The following is an 8981-nucleotide window of genomic DNA, read 5'->3' as shown; positions in this document are numbered from 1 at the left end:
CCTGTGACAAACATGAAATTCATTATCACAAGTGACACTTCATGGTGGGGCCGACACAAATGTCTCCCTCATTATATGACTTCTGTGATGGGAGAATTAAAGTGTTTGTGTGGAATTATATGGAATCAGGATGAGGTCGAGCCAATGGTGTGAGTTCCTCAGTGCAAATCCAGCTCCTCATGTTTCCAGAGGAACTTTTGTCCCACATATATACTTAATTCCTGGCCAAAATGCCCCTTTTCCAGCCAAAATTTGTCTTGCAAATGCAATGCACATTGTCAAAGGGAATGCTTGGGCTTTGTTCAAGACAATTGTTTGTCAATATGTTTTTCCAGTGTTCCCCTAGTAGGAAAGGCCTCTCCCAGCAGCACTTTAACTGCTTGGTTGTGTACAGGATGCTGAAACACGTGGCAGAAACAACAAACTGGTACAATGACATCTTTATATTATGGGCTCTGAATTGTTTGAGTTATTGAGTAAAGTCAGATCTGTGTTTATCTACATTCTGCATCACCCACTGGCACACTCAGCTTGCAGTAAATAGAATAAATCAGCTGCTTAAAATTAGGCACTTGCTTAAGGGCTCTGTTAAAACGCAGCCTAAATGCTACTGCAGATTTAGGAGGGACTTGAATTTTCCCTGGCAGAGAGATGTGGGAGTGGGATAGGGGAACCTCTGCTTGGACAACCCCAGCGAGACCAAACCAAACCCAAGCGAAGCCCTTCTTAACCATTTTCCTCTCATTCCCCTTCACATTTCTCCTCCCTTTTGTCTCCCCCAGCCCAGAGCCCCTGATAAAATGGAACAAACAAGAGCCCAGGGTAATTGTTTGCAGCGCTGGGGAAGGTTTTTGTGACGTGTCCCAGCGCTGGTGCCGCGAGCCAGGCGCTGGCAGCTGGTTCCACTTTGGAGCCGTGTACGAGCTCGCGGCTCAGGCAGTTGTTGCACATTTACAAACCTCTGTCACTCTGGGGCTCTGCCTCTGCTCCCACTCCGTTGAGTTCTGCTTCGGTTTTCTTCTTTTTTTATTTATTTATTTTATTATTATTATTATTATTTCTTTCCTCTTTTTGTTGTTTGCAGAATGAATAAAGACCTTTTCGCGAGCAGGAATAAAGCCCTGGACACTCCTGGCTGCTGTTCTCCCTGTGCTACCACTCCTTCATTTGTATAAATTTAGCAGGGGGTCCAGGAGCTAAAATAGGAAGCACATGGTTTTGTGACTTTACAATTGAAATAAAGAAATCTAATATGACAGAAGAAGCATGTTGTTTATGGAACTACAGATTTCAGTGAAGGCCATCCCTACCAAATCATAATTAAAATTACCATAATGACCCCTGAGTTTCATTTGTTGGGCTGGGAGGAAGGAAAATACGGATATTTTCAGTGGGTTCTGCTGAAACAATTTATTGAGAGCCACAGCTGGTTTTAATGTGCTGATGAGCTGGGAAAATAGTCAAAATTGTGCTCCAGTCAAGTGACTGTGTAATATCTGAGGGCAGAACCAGACCAAAATCTCTGTCATTTTATTTAATCAAATGAATAGTGTTTTGTAACTGCAAAACATAATTGCTCTGCACATATGTTACACGCATACTTCACTAACAACATCCACAGTGCCACCAGTGGAACCAATGAAAACACTTTCAGCCTGATTTATTTAACCCTTCTAAATTTTGTCAGGACTTCTTTGGAATAAACCAAATATTTGGTATGGAGATCTTCAGCATCGTGCATGCATGCTATTGGAAGGAAAATTGTGTTCCTTGAAATAAAAATACTGGAATTTTTCACAAGAAAGACATTTTTACAAAATTATTTATACATTTTTAAGTAGATCTCAGGTTTTACACTGGATTTGCCTTTGAAGTCAGAGACACAAAACTAATCAACTTTAAAATTAGCACATAAAATTAAGGATCGCTGGAGTTGGCAGGCTGGCTGGAAAACCAGGACTCTTCTGGCATTTTCATTTGGAAAAAGCTTCAAAGCTACTGCCTGTGTTTGACATTAGAACTAAGAGCCGAAGAGTGAGGGAGAGAAAAGCAAAATGCCTCCCAAATATCAGGTGCAAAGCAAATTTCATGGGACAGAAAACCCCACGCTGTGTTTGGAGCCTCAGGTTTGGAGAAATCACTGAAAGCAAATCTTTTTGCAAACCTCTGAGTCCAAGATTTTGTTGATTGTTTGTTTGTTGGGGTTTTGTTTGGGTTTGTTTTGTAGTGGTCGATGTTGTTGTTGTTTTTCTTTAGCATTTGTTTGTGAAAGCAAACAAGGGGATGGTTTGGGGGCAGAAATAGGAGAAGCCACATGATAATTCATGGTAAATCCATAGCTGTGCCTTCCACAGAAGAACCACACATCTGCAGGAATGACCAGCTTGTGTTATGAAGACACTGTTTGATTTGGCTAAACTTGCTTAAAAATCTGAAATCTGCTCCTTCCCTGAAGAGGCTCAGACTCGCTCACCCACCTTCTGACCAAACCCAGCAGCTCAAGCATTTTATTGCACTTTTTGTGTTTTCCCAGTAAAACACAGCAAAATTTTCTGGGAGGGGGGCACCAGAGCATGACAAAAAGCTACCTGCTTTATCCCTTCATTAGAGGAAAATTAAGTTCTCCCTGTGCTGTGAGGAGCCAGCTGGGTGTGGGGCTGGTGATGGAAGACAGCTGCAAACAAATGTGTTGAGTGAATTAATGTAGTGTGTGATGGTGGAAAAAGAGCTCAGCTCTGCGGGACGGATTTGGTTATCACGGGCTGAGCAAGGCTGGGAGAGGGGCAGCAGAGACTGTCTGCAAGCTCAGCTGCAAACTCTGCACGAGTGCTTGAAAAAAAGAGAAGGAAAGGATGTCACGAGAGAGAGGAAAAACGGAAGAGAATATGAGTTTGGAGCAGAAAAAACTGGCAAAATATGAGTTGCTATAAGTTGGATTCTTGTTTTCTCGAGTGGATTTGGCTTCAAATGCAATTAGCTTCTTGTCACATGCTGGGGCAGCTGTGCCAAACAGTTCAACAACACATTATTTTTGTCATTGCACAAAAGGTGATATTGAGCCCAGAATAACTGTTTCCATTTATGACTTTGGCTTTTGGCCTAAGCTCAAAGGAAGTGAAGGAAAAAAAATAAAGAAAAAAAGTGATATCCTTTTCTGAAGGTCTTGGGGCACTTGAGTCTCAGATGTTGGTGTACAAGAAAGTTTACCAGGGTCCCAGTGTCAATAGAAAAGCCTGATAGCTTTATTTGGGTTGTTTGGCTGCTCACTGGGGGAAAACCCAGCACAGAAACTGTGTGGGATCAGGAACTGAGGCCACAGAGGTTCCTTAGTCCTGGATCTACCAAAGCCATTTCTGAGGTGTCAGCAGCTTCAGGAGGAAGAGGAAGACTGAGGCCAAGATTTAGATTTGTGTGTACTACCAACCCAGCAGCTCTAAGCAATATTCCAGTCCCCACCGAGGCACAGCCTTAGAAATGTTTCTTAAACTCTCCAGGAAAATATTTTGGTCCCTTAACGTGCTCACATGACACACTGAGAAAGGTGACAGAGCTCCTGCCTGCTAAAAGAAATTAGCGTTTAACCTGAATATTGATGAAGCCAACAAATCCTGCTGTCCAGGCTGCAATAACCAGAGGCACCCACAGGGATAAATGCCAGGTAAAAGAGGGTTTTGCTTGCAGGGGAAGGGAGAGCACACTCAGGCTGGAGGTATATGTGGAAATGGATTTAATAAACACCTACTGAGTCTCCCTTCTATTCCCCTGCCTGCAAATACCCACCATGGTATTTTAATCATGATGTTTTTAATAATATAAGAAAATCTTATTAATAATTCCATTTTGGAATGTTTCTGCTTAGTGAACTCCAGGGCAACAGTTAAACTTGACACAAAAGTGTTTGCTTTAAAATTGTGTGTGGACCATGCCAGTCCACGGAGGTGATTCATTTGCTAGCTAATTAACAAATGTCTAATGTAAATTTAACATTCACTTTGACTTACATTCCTGCAACCCAAACTTCTTTTTGATTGGGGTAGCTGTAAGTGGAAGCCAAATATTTTCCTTGGTGGAGCCAAGGGGATGGCATATGCTACTCGTTTAGATTTCCATTTCCTTTGCATCTTTTCAGGGGCCGAAATTCAGGCGTTAACGTTTCCGAACACAAAGTCATTTTTGTATGAAAATTTGCAAATAAACCCCCCAAGATTTTTCAGTACTGCTAGAAACCGAGTTCTTTCATTGGCAAAAAAAAAGAAAGTGCCCTGTGAGGTTCTGCCTGTTCCTTCTCCCCAAATTCCTGGTGAATACATAATTACCCAATTTGGCTTTAAGAGGAGTTTTTTGCCTTTCCTGTGCTGAGCATCTCCGTGAGCTGGAGAATCAAGCCAAGCCATTGCTCAGTGAAGAGGAGCTTTGACTCCTGGTCACCTCTCAGCCTTAATAATGTCCCCATTCTCCCAGATGGTACCTTTTTATTTTATTTTTTCCCTAGGCATTAAAGTTTCTGGATTATGATAACACTGACCGTGGCATAAACAGGATCATAGCTTTCCCAAAGGCCCATGTAAGAAAATAAACAACTTAATCCTGGAAAGAGACAGCAAGCTCCTGCAGCTGACCAGGAATGTACTCCTCAGTGGCTGGGAAATTCTGGGTAAATGATGGTAAAATAAAAATGAGATGCTTGAGGGGGGTTTGGGGGTGTAAGGCTGAGGTTTGGGGCATCAACAGTCTGGATTTCAATGCCTCCTGTCACAGGGCTGGGCACCATGAGCCCTGTCTGCTGCTCAGGGAGTGGCTTCAGGTCATTTCCCTCTGCTTCTGGAAGGTTCCTTGAGTGGGCAGGGCTCTGTGGGAATGTGGGACATGCCCACATTCACCAGTGTTCCCTGGCAAGCTCTGGTGCAGTTTGGATCCCCTTAGGAGATGTCCAGAGGCAGCAGACAGAGCTACAGACGGAGCCAGCGTGAGGCTGGATGTGGGAAACCTGCACCTCTTCCAGAACCTTCCAGCCTCAATTCCTCCCCCCTGTCATCAGGTTGGGCTCCCAGGGCTGAAGGAGAAGGGTTTCTGGCCTGGACACCCACCCCATATGTTGCAGCAAGAGCTTCTTCAGCTTAAATGCTGGGAAACCCATGGTAAGCATCCATCATTTCATTTTTTAACTTTTTTTTTTTTTTTTTTTAAGGGAAGGATTGCAGTTTTATGGAACATCTTGATGTTAATGTCCTACTCCAACTGGCCAGTTTTTCCTGTCTCCCTTGTGGGGAAATACTTTCTTAATGGAGCTGGATTTTGGGAAGCCTGTCCCAGGAAGTGTGAGACAAGGAGCTCAGGCCTCTCAATGGCATTTCTATCACTTCTGCTGTTTCACATTGCAAGTTTGGAAAGGTGACAGAGACTTAATTTTTTTCAGTTTCCAGCTCATCAAGGCAGAGCAAAAGCTGCTGAATCCCATCATCCCATCAGGGGCTGCTGTGAAGGGCAATTCAGTCACGTTCCTGAAGAGCATGGGAATCACCTGATGAAAGCCATATGCTGACGCTGCGCTCATCTAACACAGGTTTGATTTCAGGATTGTCTGGAAATGACCCAACGGAGAGAGGGAAGGCTTGTGAGGACTCCTGAGAGATGCCTGCACAGGATCAACCATCATCCTTGCTCACCAGGAGAGAGATCCAGGCATATCTGAGGGGATTTAGTTCAGAAATGGCTCTGCAATGCCTCGATAACATCATTCTGGTGTCATTCCCAGCACCTCTTGCCTACAGCTCTGTCTCAGTGAGGTGCAGAGATCTCTGAAAGTGTTGGGGGGTTACCAAATTTTGAAATCTCTTGGTGATGTAAATGCACTTTTCACTTAGTTTTGTTGGAGGTTTGGGCCAGGTCTGGGAGCTGAGCTTGGACAATGCAGGTTTTGCTCTGAACTTTGCAGCTCAGTCCTGTTGCTGAGACACCCGAGGAGAAGGGCATAGAATATTCACAGGGGTTTTTTCTGGTGAGGGAGGGATGCAGAGCCATGAAACACCACCTTGTTTTGTCAGCCAGCTCTGCTCTACCTGTGTGTATTTATGTTTGGGCTGCATGTATACATAAAATATTATGTATGCATAAAATATTTTTTGCCCCTGCTGCACGTTCTTCCACCTTGGTGAGGCTGGAGCTGAGGAAACGCCAGCAAAAAAAAAAGAAAAAAAATTCTTTTTGCTGCTTCCAAAAAAACAGAGTGCCCTTTTCAGATGAAAAATTCATGCTTTCGTTAGTGCTGACTGGTGTCTCCTTCACTCCTGCGCTCCCTCATGGCACAGGGAAACCTACATAAAGAAATTTGGCTGGCTCTTGAAAAGCATAAATGAGAGGAACTGGCTGTGGGGAGAGGTTTCTGAGGGCTCGAGGAGGAGTTCAAATGCTTCATTCTTCAGCTGCAGGAGATAAAAGTCCTGGTACATTCAATTCCCACTTTCTGCTGCTGCCAATAAGCAGGGGGGCTTCTTCCTCAGCCTCTTGCCACCACAGAAATAACAGAGATAAAGCTAGCAAAATAAATAAACGCTTTGTGGCTGGAATAGATAATAATTTCACCAGCTGAATATTAAAATATCAAAGCTGAAGGAGAGGATATATAATTATGGGCCTTTGAAGTTCAATAAAGGTCTGTTTCATCAATGTGGCATTTCAAATGCAGAGGCAGAATGATAATATTGCACTGGCATTTCTGACCCACTGAGAATATGCCAGGAGAAGGAAGCCCTTTAAGACAGAAGTCATTTAGACAGGGCCTGATTAATTATCCTACCCCAAAATGATCCCTCCCTGACAGGAGAATGTTGTTCAGCATCATTTCTCTCCCTTTTATTCCTGCCATATTTTGATTTAAGAAGGATTGTTTGGCCCAGTATGAGCAGGTGATGTGAAACAATGAAATGAAGGGGCTCTTTTCTACCAGTTATGTTCCAGTTATAAATATTCCCATATTAAACAGGAGATCTAAATCCTTCAGTCCAACAAATTGTGGCTGAAATTAATTTGTTTGATGACCATTTCTAAACCAGGGTTAAAAAGCTCAGCAACATTTCTTTGTGGTGTGAATTTTTGACTGCACCTTATGGCAGGTAAAGAAAAATCAGTGTTGAGACAGGACATACAGCTCTGATACAAATTTTGTTCCGGAATATCACATTCTTCTCCCCAGACTTGCTCAGAGGCACTCCCTGCTGCCTCCAGGCTTATGGGAGTGATGGCTTCAGCTGTTTCTCACCTTATTTCCCAGGATGCAGGACAGCATCTGGCACATTGTTGGAGATGAGACCTGGCTCATGCAAAGGCTGGAGGGGAAGATTTTGTGCTCCCAAAGGTACCACATCACCTTGGGTGAGGAGAATTTTTGAAGGAGTGCTACAAAATACTTTTCTTCTTATTTTTTTTTAATTTTTGGAAATGTTAAAAAAAGATGTTCCACTGTGATCACAATGAACTAAAAAAACCTCTTTGCTGAGGGTAAACTAGGCTGGAAGAAAAGCTGTTAAAACCAACTGAAGGTTTATGACTGCCCACAGTGTTTATACCATGCCATTCTTGTACTCAGAGAGAGTTTACTACATTAGGTTCTTTTATTTTTTAATAGACTGTCATCACATTTGGGTACATTTTCCATTTCCAATTAACATCCAGGCCAGTTTTGTGGTTTGGGAAAAACAAGCAAGAGCCCTCAGCTATATGTCAGTGGAAGAGGAGCTTTTATTTGAGGGTGGGGATGTTGAATGACCCCATGGCTTCCTGTTAGTGTTTTAAGAGCAGGACTCTCCCACCTGGTCTTGGCTGGAAAGTCAAGCTTGTGTGTGCTCATGTGGAGACCCTTTAAATGTGTGAGCAGAGTGTCCATATCCGATTTCCTAGGTAAAGTGTGCTGCATTTTGTTTTTGGTTCAAAGTGCAAATCAGCCTGTGGGGAAGAACTGGTCTTTCTCACCATACCTCACACTCATGGGAGGTCTTGAACATGATGTTTCAAACTTCACAGTGCACTATAAAGGAAAGGAGAGTTTCTGAACGAGGCCGTTGATTTTGCATTTCAGCGTGCACGCTTGGTGGTGTGCAGGAGATCTGAGTGTTCTGTGCTGATTGGAAAATGACAATAAATTTTTGCGCTGACTCCAGTGAACGTTTGCATCAATGACTTCCAGGCTGGCATTCCCTGCTGATAAACCATCATCTCTTCAAGGCTGGGAGGCTCCATTGCTCCCCATGCCAAAGGGCTCTGGTGCTTCTCAGCATTTCTCAGAGCACCTCGGTACAAAGTGTGTCTGACTGGAATGGCTTATTCCATCTGAAAAGCCAGGTTGGATGGAGCTCTGAATGACTTGATCTAGTGGAAGGCATCTCTGCTCGTGGCAGGGGGGTAGAATGAAATGATTTTTAAGGTCCTCTCCAATCCAAACCATTCTATGACCCTTGGTGTTCCCCAAATTCAACAATGGCTTGAAGATTATGAATTTGTTGTTGTAAATCAGGGATTTAGAATTACACTTTAGCCAAAAAGGGTTCTGGGTGTGCCTGGGTTCATTTTGCAGGTTATTTTTTCTCTCTGCAGAAGGGAGGGTTGGGAATGTGAGAGTAAATATCAGTCTTTGTTTAGACTTGATTTCTCTTGAGACGCATTGCTCTGGATGACAAATGGGGTCACCCCAATTTTGGGACTGGCACAGGTTGACCCTGGCACCCTCCCCTCTCTGCATCCCCCTGCACAAGCCAGGGGGATGTGGGTCCCCTGGGAAAACCTCTTGATCCCCACACCCCGAGCTCCTCAGCCCTGGCTGCGCTCTGGGGGCTTTCACAGAGGACAAAGAATTCATTCAGGAAGTGCCTCAAATCAAACCCCAAATTATTGTAATGAAATCTAAATGAAACCATAATAGGAGAGAAATAGCAAACAGGGATTTCCTCTCTTTTTATGGCAGAACTGGCAATTTAAATTTAAAAAGT

General features: G+C 43.5%; 1 long non-coding RNA gene across 1 annotated transcript; it reads left to right on the top strand.

The window, feature by feature from the left end:
• The first annotated feature begins 2001 nt into the window (after positions 1-2001).
• On the top strand, positions 2002-8746 carry LOC141729822 (uncharacterized). Its single transcript, XR_012581261.1, has 3 exons — positions 2002-4654; positions 5039-5138; positions 5417-8746. It is a non-coding gene; the product is annotated as an uncharacterized LOC141729822 (long non-coding RNA).
• Positions 8747-8981: the final 235 nt, after the last annotated feature.

This window comes from Zonotrichia albicollis, chromosome 8 (assembly GCF_047830755.1).
Source record: "Zonotrichia albicollis isolate bZonAlb1 chromosome 8, bZonAlb1.hap1, whole genome shotgun sequence".
NCBI lineage: Eukaryota > Metazoa > Chordata > Aves > Passeriformes > Passerellidae > Zonotrichia > Zonotrichia albicollis.
This window is presented reverse-complemented; position numbering and strand designations above follow the sequence as displayed.